We start from the raw sequence: 16,541 nt of genomic DNA on the forward strand, positions 1-16,541 counted from the left end.
TCTTACTGGCACAAATGTCTACCTGACCATTTACTCTTCTTCCATGTAGCAACAGATCAACTAGAATATCTTACCCTGACAGCATAGATTGTCTTACTGAAACAAAACTATTATTAGTTACAAGGGATGATAGAGAGATGAACAATTCAGACAGAACTGTTCAGGATAGAAGGTATTTTATCAAAATACAATTATTTAATATACCTACCATTTCAAAAGTAGCTAAAGCCAAGAAGGTGAAAAAATTGTTCATATGCATGATTACCTAATGTCCTGGCCTGTCAACCATCCAACCAGGCAGGAACTTACACTACTGCCTTTCTATCACCAAAATATTCCCATAGCTCCAGGAGAAGTCCATATGTTTCTCCTCATTATTAGGCCTTAAATTGGTAATGTTTTAATCAGAGTGTTCCCTGGTGTGTCCAGGTTGTAAATCTGCAAATAGTAAAGCTTTAGTTCTAACTCTACTAAACACTGAGGTAGAGATAATGGAATAATACTTTAAAACAGAGTTGCCATTTATACCTTAACCACAACAGAACAATGCAAAACATGTGCCCTTTCTATTATATTATATATAGTAATATATTTTATATTTATATGTGCTGATTTTATATTTCACACAGTGAATCTTACTAGAAATAATTGATAATTTGAAAAAATTTATATTTATTTATTCCAATAAATAGATTGGAATATAATTAGGTTTACAATATAAAAAGTATCAATGCATTGTCTTTCATACAAACTTGTGATACCTTCAAAGTGCTCTTGGTCTTCTGAATTCACATGGTAAAAAAACAATTTTGTTTTCCTATAATCTATAAAATATTTTACTCTGATGCTCTGTTTATTATTATTATTATTTTTTTTTTGGTCCGGTTGTGGGGCCTGAACTCTGGGCCTGAGCACTGTCCCTCAGCTCTTCAGCTCAAGGCCAGTGCTCTACCACTTGAGCCACAGCGCCACTTCTGGCTTTTTTCTTTTTGCTTATGTGGTGCTGAGGAATCGAACCCAGGGCCTCAGGCATGCAAGGCAAGCGCTCTACCACTGAGCCAACTTCCCAGCCCCTCTGTTTATTATTTTAACTCGCTGGTCCTAAACAGTTTTTCTTCATATTTCTGAAGCATTCCTACTGATTATACCCAAATTTTGCTGATATGACATCTACAAGATATTTTTTCTGCAGGACCCACAATTCCTAGGCTCCCAGGTCCGAGTTACCTGCATCATCAAATAACAGAGGCAAGACTTCTCACCTAGGCCCATGCAACATGCCAACAGAAAGTAATTGAAGACCAATCTCAATTTCTCATTTCCTATATTTCAGGGCCCGAATTCTTTGAGAAACAGGAATTTTCAGTAAGCAATTGTGAAATGCAATGCAACTTAAAATAAAAGATGATATCACAAAATCTGAGAGAATGTACTGTAGTTCAAACTTTCAATTTACAGATGACCAGTCCATATGATTGAATGAGATAAAACATGTCACAAGATTATTTTTATACCACTCTCCTAATGATTACTGAACGATTTCAGTCCAGCATAAGTAGGCCAAAAAAGTAGATCCTGGAAGGATAGATCCACAATTGGTCTACCAAAACCAGGAAAACTTGACTTAGAGGTCAAATATAATTCAGAAAAACATTAATTGAGAAGATCCTTAGTACTTCAAAACAGGGGTACTTCAGTAAAACTTGGTTCGGTAGTATAAAAATGTCGTCATTCTCAAAACAATAATAACCTACATTTAATCTTCTGAAAGTATATTCTTTTTCAAATATACTTTTAAAAATCACAATCACCTAAATAATATTTGACAAGTAGATTATACTTAGTGGCATTACAAGTTTTTCAAGTGTAGTGAGCAAGTTACAATAGAGTTGATTTATTTACCCAGCACCAATGCCAAACAGGTTCAACTATTCATTAAAGTATAGAAATTGTTCCGCCCACCATTTGTGTGTTAGTAGGTGCCTTCCAGAAATGTGTTAAATAGATCAGCCTCCTATATTTCAAACCCAAATGTTAGTTAATAAAGTAAATTTCATCACTTAAATAAAGTACATTTCAAAAAGTCACAAAAAGTTGCCTCATCATATGTTGTTTTATTTTTTTCCCTATCTGTTTACCTTAGTGAGAAATATGACTGTAAGTCTTGAATATGGGTATTCATCAGAGATGTGACAAACATAAAATCTGTCTTCTATTTCTATCATATTCCTTGATAGTAGTAAATCTTAGTTTTCTTCATTTTCCAAAACTTATATGTAGTAGATAATATTATCCCATGTAAAACAAAATAATCACAAACCATTGTACAAAGCCATTTATAAAAATTGGTAATTAGGAATACATTCTAAGCCATTTTAAAACTTTTTTTGATTAAAGATTAATCTTCCAAATGGATGAGAATAAAACCATATCTAGGTCCTTCACGTCTACAGTTTGCAAATTATTATTGCAGATGAATGAATTATGGAAATATAAGCTGACATCAGTTCAAACATATGCAGGATTGAAACTCCATGGAATGTGTATAAAACTTTCAAAGTATTAACGGTTTAACAGAATGACTACCAGGAAATTGAAACCAAAGTAGAATAATAGTAAAGATGTAGAATGAATGAAAAATGGAACAAGTGGCAAGTACAGTTAGAATACTTAATGTACACATGTGATAAAGGAAGTGGTAAATCTGAAATAAATCTTGAAGAAGGGGTTGGTTGAGAATGATAGAAAAAGTGACTCTGATCCAGGAGCATTGGACAATTAGATGAACATATTTAATTGTAACACACTTGCACAACCTTTTGAAATTCAGTTAAAAAACACAACAAAAACAAAAACACACAAAAATCACAACCAAAGAGAAATCTCTAGAGAGTATGAATATGAACTCTCAAAATTTTAAGGAGTTAATGAAGGACAGTCTTGGGGAAAGCAAACAATGCTTTTCAAAGAGGGCAGTTCGGGGTAAGGGGGAATTTTGAATAGATTTAAATAGATTGTCTAAGGTTAGAAATCACCTACATCTGCTGCAAATATTATCTTTCTTCTGTCAGTTCTCTTTGTCTGAAATGGGTACTGCAGTCCTGACCCACACTTGATAGCTTCTGAAGATAGAATGGAAGAAACAAGATCAAGAACCTAATAGGTTCTGTCCACTGGAGAGAAAACAATCCTCTATGTTTTCCCTCATCTCTCTTCACTACTCTTTTTTCATACTTTTAAGTCAACTGATTTTGAATTTTATTTTTCCTTCTCTGTTCTGGCAAAGTAATTGGTCAAATTAGTTCACTAAATATTATTTGCCTTTTTTTTTCTATCATGCTGTTTACTTGTCAGAGTCCATTAAACTTCACCCTAGCATTTGGTTGCCATGACAACCCTACATCTATGTTAATGAGGACAAATTCTAATGTAAAACTTTGTCTCCAAAAAATAAGTCCCAGAAGCTGTGATCACAAATATTTGGCTATACTTTTTTTTTTTTACGTTGAAAGTCTTCTTGTGTCTAAAGTGCCCACAAAAATAAGTACTCCACCACTTTTTGGTTCAATCACTTCTAACCTCAAAGATATATTTTGATAACAAGATGCTTAGAGGAAATCAAAGAATACTCCACTTTTATCTTCTCTCTTAAGACTCTCCTTAGATACCTTATCAGTTTCAGTGAAGTTATTCTTTGAAAAATTATTTCAATAGATTATTCTTCTCTTGGTCTTGCATTTGTTCAGCAAGATGTATGGGAAAGAAGAGTTAAATCATCCATTCCTTGGATGACAGTGTCTGTTACAAAGGACAATGCTTCTATGTCTAATTCTATGTCCTCCTCTTATCTCTTGCCTGATTTCCAATTAATCACAGCTTCTTGGCTTCAAGTCCAGTGAAGCTGAAGGACTATAAGGTCTCCCCCCCACCCCACCCCACTATATCTTCATGGTTTCTCTTTTAAAACTCTTTTAAGTTGCCTCATTTGGACGCAGAATTTATTTTCATGTCTTCATTCAATCTGTTCTGCATTATAGTCAGCCAAATAGGCTCTATAAAATCACTTTACATATCAAAAATTTTAAGACAACATATATAAATGTTTAGGCCTCCCTCCACTGCTGAAGCCAATATGCTTAGCTAGGGCTTCTAAGAACACTGTCTTTTTACCCTTTCAATTTTCTCAATTCTTTTCTAATCCCAAACCTTTTTGGCTTATATAATAAGAGAAATCTTTACTATCTCATGTTAATAAGGATATTATTTTTTGTGAGCTACTTAGAAATGTGTAATCATTGGAGTATCCAATCAGATTTTTTTTCTGTGTTTCAGTGCTTCACGTACAAAGACATTGTAGAAAGTGTTACAAACAGAAAAGTGTGAACCCAATACCTTTTTCAATTGTGGAGGGCACTTTTGCCCTAAATATTTTGACCAAAATTATCTTTTTCAAATAATTATTTTGGTAGTTAAAGGTCAATTCACAAATGTAGATATCTTAATTTTTTAAGAACTTTGAATTTCACACAATGAGAGTATATTTCCTGGGTAAGTTCAATTCTCAAAGGAACCTACAGGATTTACAGCAAGGTTTCTTAAGTTTGTTTCTTTAGTGTGAAAATGAACTATCTTCACCCACATTGCTCCCTCTTAACTAAGTCTCCATAGATTTCTTTGCATGAAAGCCTATTTACCCAGGCAATTTTCTTAATAAGCTAAGTTGTTAAAAAGTTTGAACAATCAAAATATAGCTGTCATAATTTTCAAACTCTTTTGAAATTCCTTTAACAGAATCATATATTCACTAATCCTAGTTAAACCTTTACCCTCAAAAACAGTTGACATGTTGTTTTCATGATATAGTGTCCCTACAACTATTTTTTTCCAGTGGGTTTATGTGTATATATGACCATAAAAGCTGGTGCTGAGCAAAATGAACTTCAAGATATGGAACAGAGATTTTTTTGTAGTTATTGTTTGTAATATACTATGTGATTTCTATTTTCTTTGTGTTTTTTCCCTTATGGTTTTCCCCTGCTGTATTCAATTTTGGTGCCCTGTGTATTGTGTATACATTTACCTTAATTAGGGAAGGGAAGATGAACAACAAAATGGTGAGACAAAGGACAAAAGGAAAACCAATGCAATAGAAATACTCACATGCAATATGTTGGAAATGTACATTACAACTTGTGAGGAGTACTGAGGTGAAGGAAAACTGTGAGAAAAATGAAGGAGGCGCTAAAAAGTTTGAAAAGTTATGTATTCACTACCTTACAATTACTGTAACCCCATTGTACATCAATTTGATAATAAATTTTAAAATAAGCTGCATAAAATATAATTTCACTCTATTTTTACAGTAAATATTATCCTTTATTTTATGTTGTAATTTATTAAAAATCAATACTATTTGGCATCTAATTTGAAACAATTATTCCTTTTTTATCAGAGGGTCATCATCTTGAATGTTATCCAACTAGACAATATTTTCACAATAAACTTGCCAATATTTTGAAAAAAGAATAAATTTAGTACTTTCTCACACTAAAACCAAAAACAGTTTAACTCTATGGAAACCAATAACTTTTAAAAGTAAATAAGTTGTTAAGAGCACAGAATATATGTGTTCTTCAAAATTCCTATGACTAATAACTACTCATTTTCAATTTCTGAACATTCCATACCTGAGAGATTCAAAACAGTACCTGTTTGCAATTCTGCAATAGATGCAATTTCCAATGGAGTGTTACAGATTGAGAAGTCAACAGAAAAATAGGCACATTCTGGTAGAGGATAAAATTATGAAACATCTGTAATTAATTCTTCAACAGTAAGCAAATATTTATCAAAGTAAGCTATTATTTCTATGACCATCAATCCCAAGATTTATGCCATAAAATCATCCTAGTCCAATACTTTCCAACTCGTAAAGAGCACCTTAAAATTCCCTTAATTTACATAATGAATAGTTTATATCTATTGTGAAAAAAATACTCCACCTCTGCTAATGTGATGCCCTCCTTGTTCTGGAAAGAACACCACAATAAAATGGGTTGCATAAATTTCCCCCAGTGAAATTCTTGAGATCAGAACACTTGCAAATGTTATTTATATTTATACTTTTTGTAAACTATCACAGATATTCAGAATGCTAAGTTTGGAAGATTATGGTTCAAATCTCCAATAAACTTCTCAGAAAAAGCCAGACACAAGTAGCACTGAGATTGGAGTGTTAGCACACGAGCCTTGAGCATAAAGAGGCTCAGAGACAGCTTCCAGACCCAGAATGCAAACCCTAGGACAAACCAATAATACAAAAACAAAACCCAATATAACATTTTTCTCATTGTATACAGAGGCACGTAATTTAGGAAATGGCTTCCTGTGTAACATATAGGTAGAAGAAAGAAGATGTCACACAATTATTTTTTTCATACAATGTTATACAATACAATCAAAAATTGCCCTTTTGCTAAATTTATAAATTAATATCCATTTGTTGGCAAATCTGTCTAGATTATTCACATTATCATTTTATCCATGAACTATTGGAATTATCTATCAACTAAGACCTAATTATAATTCTCTTGAAAGAATATTCTAGGAAAATGGAATGCCAGAATCATTTGTGAATTTTTCAATTAAACCCTCTACTTAAAAAGAATTTTGTATTATCCTATAAAATATGAAATTACAAACAAAACCAAAATATTTATGTTAACTCTAAATTCTAATTTAGCAAAATCTACAAATTCCTGCATTAGGTAAACTTTGTTATTTCTCTAGGCTTAAGCTTTTTTAATCCATCATTTCTTTCGAAACCTACAGAATGATGCTCACTTACTTTTTCAAATTTTGGATGGGAATCATGAGCCATTTTGCATTTAGGAATGATCTGTAATGAAGAGAGCATTTAAAACACAACTGAAGATTATATAGGAGTTGCATTTCAATAGGAAACTTGACTTCTCATAACATAATGACAAAATTAGCCCAGACTTGCAATTGTGTATTCCTTTCTTGTTTGATTTTTTTTATTAAACAAAATTATACTACCTGGTCCAGGGAAGGTATCACTATGTATTTCCACTCTCTAATCTCCTGTCTTAGTCTGCATGCTAGAATTCCAGGCTTGTATCACATTGCCCTGCCATGGTTTCTTGGTTTATGTAATCTAGATACAGACTGGCAATTTTGAACTTCTCCAATGATATTATCCACTAGACTGACTGCTCAGAGTGTTTATGTACTATTTTCGAAGATCTTCTATCATTTGACACAGGATATGAACATTTTCAGATGCACATGCTGGGATCTCTTATTCATTTCTCCATGGATCTGATCCTTTAATAATAATTACTTGACTTTCTTACTATCTCTGGTCCCTACCTATGTAATAGTCTCAAACTTTTTTGAAGAAAGTTCACTTGAGGATTTTCTAATATTAAAATTTATCACTTGATTCTTACTCAGGACATATTTTCTATTGTTTTTTTAACTTTTCTACATATTCTAAGTTGTTTTATTTGTGTAATTGTGTGTGCACATATAAGTGCTTCTGTGTGTATGTGTATGTTTGTATGTATGTATGCATGCAAAAGCCTCAAGCTCTTATTCATCAATTTTGCTCATGACTGGTATTCCATCACCTGAGCCATTCTTTCAATCTAGCTTTTGGCTGTTAGTGTGGCAAAGACTGTTCTGCTCAGGCTGCATGCCAACTAAACTTCCCAGACTCATTTATATTCTTAGGTTTTATTTCTCCAGAAGTATCAACTTTTAAATTACAAATATTTTTGTGAGTGTAAAGTCAAACTCTAGCCCAGATTTTTAACTCAAGAATTCATATAAAGATAGATGAACATACACATTGCATATGCTGAGTATACACTATTAGAAATGTGATCTTAAGCCAGGTGGTGGAGAGATTTCAGGACTGGGGTTCAAAGTCAGCCCAGGTAGGCAAGTCCCAGAGACCCTTTTCTCCAATTAACTACCAGAAAACTGAAAGTGGTACTATGACTCAAGTGTTAGAGCCGTAACCTTGAGCTGAATAACGGAGGGATAGCGCCCAGGCCTTGAGTTCAAGTGCCAAGACCAATAACAACAAAAAAATACATAAGAAAAGTAAAGAAAAATAAATGTGATCTTAGCCACTAGTTCACTGCTAGTATAATCCCTGCTCTCTCAAGACTCACTTTTTTTCCAGTTAAGTCCATGCTCTTATATCTAACTTGCATTGGAATTACAATTATTGTTCCACTCTACTTTTTACAAATTTGTGTGATTAGCAAGTGTGATTTAGAAAGGGAGTGGCCTCATACTTCATGTTCCACTTAGGAGTAATGGTTTCTCTATATCACTCCCATAAATCTTCATATTGGAATTGGCTTTTTGTTTCAATGTTGTCTTATTTGTAGTCTTCTATACTGTACAAGCTGGAGCTTGGGGGTGCCCTTGAGAGAACTAGAGAACAAGAGGCTCCCACCCAAGGGGAGCACCACTCAAATGACACAGCACCACTTAACCTCTCCCTTTCTCCAAGCCAGATCCTTCCTCTTGGGAACAAACAGCCTTGACTCCACATTCACCAAAACCCTAGGCCAGGATGCTGGATGAAGGAGTCCTGAGACAGGTGGCTTCTCAGAGCCTGGGAGGGGAAACTAGCAGAAGGTCATGGTGCCCCCAGAGGGGTGTCTTACCAGGGTTGGGGCAATGTTGAGGAAATGGATGGGGTCCTAAATGCTACATACATGGATATACTCTTTACTTCTAGCCTACATGTTTCTGGGCTAATTGGCGGATTCTTGGGGAGGAAAAGAAGACCAAATGGACCAAAAGCACCAGCAGATGCTGGCAGAGCTGGGAAAGGTGATGACCCTGTGAAAACTTTTGACAGCTGAGGGGTGTGGGAACAGGCCGGGTGTATGTGTGTGTGTGTGTGTGTGTGTGTGTGTGTGTGTGTGTGTGTTCCTCCCAGATATTCACCTTCTGCTCTGACCCCCAGCGCCCTTCACCTCCCTCCAGGGCTTTTCTGGGACCCTCTTCAGGTGAAAGGGTGACCAAGCATAAAAGACAAGGGCTTACACAGCAAGGGGGGGTGGTCTATCTTCTGTATCCAACAACCCCCATGCCCAGAAAAAGTAAAGATGCAACAACGCAAGTGTGGAGGTGCTGCTCCCCACCTCTGACTAACACCACCAAGCTCCCACCAGGGAGAGAAAGGGTGCAGATGCATGGCTCTCTGGCTCCCACCAGGGGCTCTGTGGTGTCCCCTCTTCACCTATCCCTGCATCTGCACTTTTCCTGGGACATTGGACACTAGGGATGTGCCCACTCCTGGGGCATATTAGTGGCAGAGTCCCCGGACTGTGGGGTGTGAAAGAGGTGCAGGTCCGGGACCTGGTTGGGTTGTTGTGGGATGCAGGTGTCACAAGGTGCAAGCCCTCTGGGCAGCCACTCACTTGTGATGCTGGGAGAAGTTGTTGGTGGCTGCTCCAGTTAGGGTGAGCAGTAATGGAGGAGGCATTGCAGACACTCAGGTCCAGGACAGAGGACCAGTGGCCAGGACCAGGTTGAGGCTGCAACCTGCCAGTAGCTTGATACCGCCTGAGGTTTGAAATGCAGTGCCTTGGAGGAAGCAGGGTAGGAGGTGGGAGGCAGGCAGGCACATCAATTTCCTACTCCAAAGTAGCTTCAAGTCTCTTGCTCACCACTCAGCCACCTCTACCTTATTCAACTGCTGGTAGTTGTGTCAACCAGCCTAGGGAATCCTGGTGGTACAAGGCAGCATGGAATGTGGGCGTGGCCACCATTCTTGTATCCCATTGGTCAGAAAGAAACATGAAAGAATGGGGGTGTGGCCAGAATCCTGTGATGCAGGCAGCTTGGGCAGAGTCAAGATGACAGCACCTCCCCCCAGCTCATTTCCCAGGGAACTATACTCAATTCAGTTGGAGACAAGAGGGTGACCTGCTTTAGCCAGATAGCTGCACAGATTCTTGTGTATGTCTGTTTGTTGCCAGTCCCAGACCTTGAACTCAGGATCTGGGATCAGTCCATGAGCTGCTTTTGCTCAAGGTTAGCCCTCCACACTAGATCCACCTGGCTCTACTTCTGGCTTTGTTGGCACTGAAGTGGGACTGGGGTTTCAAGGACTTTCCTGCTTAGTGTGAATTTGATCCTCCCATCAAAGCCTTGTAAATATCAAGGAGGACTCTTGAGAGCCACTGATGCTTGCCTCATCATTGGTCTTGCTGATGTTCTTGGACAGAGCAGTGAGTTCCCTATCCTCGGATTTAAGTGGAGGGAGGTGGAGCCCACAGTTCGAATCCTGGTCCTGTCAGCTTCAAATGACAGGAGATCCTAAGAAACTCATTCTTATCCCTATGATTACCAATGGAATGTGATCAATGTCATGACTGAATGAGCAGTTGTTGAATGATTCTATGATAAAATTATACACAATTATATATAGGACACTGATCGATTTTAATTAATACTTTATTAAGCATTTAAACAATCACATTCATTAAATGGAGGCATAATGAAATAACTAAGAATTGCACCTCATATACTATAAAGGTGCCATTTTTTCTGCCAAGACTGGGATTGGAACTCATGGTCTGGGTAACTCTGTTGAACTGTGTGGGAAGGGGAAGCTTGCCTCCTTGAAGTCAAGAAATTCAAGTCTGTTCCTTAGGCCTGAAATTGATCCCCACGACTAGAATACATCCTACTCATGTACAATTTAAATATATGATTTATATTTAAATACATATGTTGACTCCATATTGCGTTCAGTGGAGTTACTCATTTTATTTTTTGTTTTATTTATGTATTTATTTTACTGAGTATTATTACACATAGAACATTGATTACATTGATTACATAGAATATATTTCTGCATATGTATTCCACTTCATACCTGACACCCAGGAAATCCACAGAACAGGAAAACATGTGTCACCATCAGTTTCTTTTTCAACAATTCATTTCTTGGGAGTGCTGGCATCTGAACTCATGGCCTACGATGCCAAATTCAGGAATGGGTGAGAGTCAACGCGCCATAGTGGGGCAAATTGAGCTGACAGGCAGTTCCCAGGACCTGAGATTGAGCCCCAGGTGTTGACAAAATAAGACCAAATTGACACGCAGATGACAGTATGCTAATAAATATATAGCTTTATAGCATGCCAGAGATGTGTATCCATTATTCAGTTTTATAGACTACATTCGTACCAATTCTTGGGTACTTTTTATGCCTCCATGTAATTAATGTTATTGTTTTCATCCTTAAACTATTAATGAAATCAATCTCTGTCTTGAAATTATTGTGTTCCTGTAAGTAATAGTATTCTTTAATGCTTCATAAATATTAAATAAAATCAATCAGCCTCCTGAAATCATTCTAATTTTATAGAAGCATCATTCACAATCAACTCATTCGACCGTGACATTGATAACATTCCATTGTTATTCCTATGGATGGGAAGGAGACTCTCAGTATCTCCTGTCATTGGTTGGGTCAGGACAGGGATTCGAAATCAAGGTCTACATTGCCACGTGGGCCTATGGCTTCCCCAATAGTCTGCCAGACTTCAGCAATGCAAGGTGAAGTACCCTTTGCAACAGTGTCATTCAGACCCAGCAAAACATAAAAAGTCATCTCACCACATTTTTTCTGTGCATTTTTTATACTGCATGCTCTGGTGGTTTAGGATCCCAGGAGCAGCTGTGGGTCCAGTGGCTTCACCCCAACCTTGGGTGATCAAAGCAGAGGCAGAGTTGGGACGACCTGAGTTCAAGTGCCATGCTGAGCATAAAACAAAATAAAAATTAAAAAATAAATTAGTTCCCTGACTTGCAATTCGTGCTGTTTATTCTGCCCAGTTTTGGATTTGAATTCAGGGTCTGGGTAAATCTGCAGCACTGTGGATGAAGGGGAATCTTACCTTACTCGAAGATAAGAAAGTCAGGCCTGTTCACTTGGCCCGAATTCCAGCCCCATGCCTTGAAAACATACTATTTATATACATTGTAAAGATAGGATTTATAGTTGCCTATATTCAGTACATACATGTTTGGTGTGGTTGTTCCTTGTATTTTTTTATTCATTTATTTACCATTGATTTTATTTACTATGATGATACCCACTCTGTTTATTACATTGATGATATATTATCACATAGCATCTAGATTTGTAGATATGTTCTCCATCATGCCTAACACCCAGGACTCTCAGATAAAAGGAAAATAATTTTTCACTCAGTTTCTTACTTCATGATCCACTTGTTGGTAGTTCTGGGATCTGTCTCAGGGCCTAGCGGGACCAATTGGTGAAGAGGTAAAGGGGAACAAACCAACCTGTGAGCAACTAAAGAGCTAGGCCATTCCCAGGATCTGACATTGATCCTCAGGGTGCCCCCACGACAGTCATAACTTCATTATTTAAACATAGGATCTATATTTACATACATGTTTGGAGGTGTCTCACATTTGTTATACTTCTTATTTTGTTACAATTCATGGAGATATTGTGTATTTTACTGAGTATGGTGACAGGTACAACTGTGCTGACATGGATGACAACCTGTTCCAATGGTTATAGGTTTGCCTACTCATTCTCCATCCTTGATGAGACCCAGTACTTTCACAGGAGAGGAAAACATGTGCAACGACTGCCTTCTGATATCAGGATGAATCTTTTGTCATTGCTGGGAATTTAACTCAAGTCTGGGTAGCTCTGTTGCACAATGGGGAAAGGGGAAGCTCACCATCCTTGAAAACTAGAATGTCAGCCCGGGTCTAGGACCTGATTTGAAGTGCAAGCACTGGACAAAATAATAAGCCCTTGTTTTTTAATAGGATCTCTCTTTACTACAGGTGTCTTATGTATCTTGCATTCAGTGTAGATATTCCTTTTTATTTTTTATTTATTCATGAATATATTTTGTATAGTATTGAGTATGGTGACAGATATAACTATGCTGACATGGATGACAACCTATTCCTATGGCTATAGAGTTGCCTATATAGCATTCTCCATCCTCTCTTATACCAGGTCTTTCACAGGAGAGGAAAACAGGTAGATCAATTGGCTACTCACATCAAGATGAAACTTTTGGCTGTTCTAGGATTTGAACTCAAGGCTTAGCAGACCCAATTATTGAAAGGGTCATGATGAGCAACCAGCCTGTGAGCCACTAAGGAGCTAGGTCATTCCCTGGACCTGAGATTGAGCCCTGGTGGGGGGCAATATAGTCATAAATTCATAATTAAACCAAGGATCTATATTTCCATACATGGTTGGGCAGCATCTTGCATTTGGTGTAGTCATTCTCTTTATATTGTGTCTTTTTCATTGATGTACTGTGTATTTTCTTGAGTATAAGATGACAGATATAACTGTGGTGAAATGGATGAAAACCTCTTCCCATGAGTATAGAGTTGCCAATACATTCTCCATTCTAGCTGAGACCCAGAACATGCACACCACAGGAAAACAGGTGCAATGACTGGCTTCTCACATCAGGCAGTGCTGGGATTCAAACTCGGGGCCTAGGACGCCCAATTGCCCAATGGGTCCATGTGATCACACCAGCCTGTGAGCCACTAAGGAGCTGAGCTGTTCCCAGAAATGGAGAAAGAGCCCTAAGGAGGCTACAATAGTCCTCAATGCATCATTGAAACATGAGATGTATATTCACATCTGTGTTTGGACTCCATCATGCATTTAGTGTAGTTAGTCTCTATTTTGTATGCTATTCATGGATGCTTTGTGTATTTTCTGGAGTATATGATGACAGGTATAACTGGGTTGACATGGATAACAACCTATTCCCATGGCCACAGGGTGGCCCATGCATTCTCCATCCTAGCTGAGACCCAGGACTTACACAGGATAGGAAAACAGGTGCAATGATTGGCTTCTGACATCAGGATGAATCTTTTGGCAGGCTTGGATTGAACTCGGGGCCTAGAAAGCCCAATTGGCGAATGGGTCTACATGAGCACACCATCCTGTGAGCCACAAAGGAGCTAGGCCATTCCCAGGACCTGAGATCGATTACCCAGGGGAAGAAGGAGGGAGGAGCACAATAGTCATCCATTCATAAACTGAAGGTAGTATGCAAATAAGTACATATTTGTACAGAGTAGGAGAGAAGGCAATCTGTGATGGAATCCAATCTATCAAGTGACTACTGATTCTTGGATGTTTCCTGATGCCTCCATTTCATGACTGTGATGATTATTGTCACACTTCATCAACTCTTCATTACAAATAATTGATACCCCAAGATTCTTGCCTATCATTTCCTACTCCCATCATGCACGAACTACTCATTCAAGGATGACATGAATTGCATTCCATGACACTTCCTGGGTCCAGAAATGAGTATCTCAGGATCTCCTGCCATTCCCTCCTCCTAGGGGGACTGAATTCAAGCCTCAGTCTTGGAAAATGTACTTCTTATATACATTTTAAAGATAAAATTTCCATACAGATGTTCAGTCCATATCATGTTTGGTGTGGTTATTTATTTTATTTCTTGTTTTATTCATTAATTTACCATTTATTTTATTGACTCTGATGACACCTATACCAGTTATTATATTGTTTAAATCCTATCACGTAGCATCTAGATTTGTAGATGTGTTCTCCATCATGCCTGGCAGTGCTAAGATCTGAACTCAGGGTCTAGCAGGTCCAATTCATGAGTGGGTGAGTGTGAGCATGGCATTCTAGCCAATGAAACTGTCAGGTGATTCCTAGCCTCTGAGTTCGAGCCCCAGGTTTGGCCCAAACAGTAATAAATAGATAGGCAGACGGTGGTATACAAATAAATAAACATTGGTAAAGAGTGCCAGAGCCTACTATTTATGACTGAATGACACCTACTACGTTCCTACCAATTCTTATGTATTTATTATACCACCATTAAAGGAATATTATTCTTTTCATGTTTAATAAACTATTAATTAAGATCAATCAGCATCTTAGGATTATCACATCCAATTTTAGACTCGACCCATGCATGAACTACTATTTCAATTGGTATTTGTATGCATAGGAACAAGTCCCTTGAGATCTCCTGCTATTGATAGGTGGCAGGACTGGGTTTCAACCAGGGGCCTATGTTGACAGGTTGATCTATGGCTTCCCTGATAGCCCGCCAGCTTTCAGCAATGGCAGGTCAGGTCCACATTGAAACCATGTCATTAAGACCCAGAATAATCACCTAGCAAAGAAAAAAATCGTAAAACCCTCCAGCCCTTTGCAGCTCGCCACTACTTGTGCTTTCCAGCTTTTTTTTTCTTCCTGCAAGCGCTCTGGGCCTAGGATCCCCTGATCGAATATGGGTCCGGATGCTGCACCCCAGCCTATGACGATCAAAGCTGAGACAGAGTTATCACGACGTGAATTCTAGCCCAATGGTTGGCCAAAAAAACAAATAAAATATTAATTAATTATTTATTTAAATTAAAACAATAAAGCTCACTTGTTTGGAATTTCTGTCAGTTTTTTTCCTACCCTGGGATTTGATCTCAGGGTCTTGGCAAATCTGTAGCAATGTGTGGGAAGTGCAGCGTTGTCACTACTTGAATTGAAACCCTATTCCAAGCCAAAAATAAAAAATTAAGTCACTTTCCTGGGCAGGGGGAGAAGTTGTGGAGATGGGAAAGAAGGTATGGTAGGGGAAAAACAATGGAGGCAACAATGCTTAATAGGAAATCTACTCATTACCTTGTTCATGTAATGGTAACCCCTCTGTATAACACTTTTACAACAAAATTGTACAAAAAAAAGAAACGATGTAGTTCTCAGAGAAGCACTTTAGGGGTAAAGGAAGGATGTCTGAATAGCTGTACAATATTTTCCACTGCATTTTTGTTTAACATTCAATATGAAATTGAATAAACATAAATGCTTCCTTAAAAATTAAATCTCTGTTTTGGAACTGGGGCAAGTGTTTCTGCCATTGCTCGGATTTGATCTCACTGTCCAGGTAACTCTATTGCACCATGGGTGAAGGTGAAACTCACTGTCCTTGAGGAAAAGAAATTCAGGCTAGAGTTCCCAGGGCCAGAATTAAGGACCTGCAATGGAAAAAATATTTTTTCTCTACATGTGTAATATGTGATATATACTTACATATGTATGTTTATTACATATTGTGATTACTATTGATTTTGTATTTTATTTTTATTTGATTAATTAATTTATTGTTTTATTATTATACACAAAATATTTAGTACATTTTGAACATACATTATAAAATTATACAAAATAATTTAGGACATTAACTCATTTCTCATTAATACTTTATTAAGTATTGAAACATGATACATAATTAATTGGAGGCATTTGTCACAGTCTTCACATGTTTAAAGTTTCACCCACGTATGAGCTGGGTCTTACCTTTGGACACCTTATATAGTGATTTCTTTAGATGATTTATAGTCAGGAGCATTTTTTTGAGGATAGTCAAATTGAGGGATAAAATTGTAAGGGTGGGGCTAGAAATGTGGCTTAG

At 37.4% G+C, this 16,541-nt stretch overlaps 1 long non-coding RNA gene across 1 annotated transcript; it reads right to left on the reverse strand.

Annotated features, from left to right (window-relative positions):
• Positions 1 to 5,169: 5,169 nt before the first annotated feature.
• Positions 5,170 to 9,558, reverse strand: LOC138814755 (uncharacterized). Its single transcript, XR_011368076.1, has 4 exons — positions 9,468 to 9,558; positions 6,848 to 6,898; positions 5,709 to 5,786; positions 5,170 to 5,218 (listed from the first exon to the last, which is right to left on the reverse strand). It is a non-coding gene; the product is annotated as an uncharacterized lncRNA (long non-coding RNA).
• Positions 9,559 to 16,541: the final 6,983 nt, after the last annotated feature.

Source organism: Dipodomys merriami, unplaced genomic scaffold, assembly GCF_024711535.1.
Source record: "Dipodomys merriami isolate MVZ:Mamm:240054 unplaced genomic scaffold, mDipMer1.0.p SCAF_609, whole genome shotgun sequence".
Classification (NCBI taxonomy): Eukaryota; Metazoa; Chordata; class Mammalia; order Rodentia; family Heteromyidae; genus Dipodomys; species Dipodomys merriami.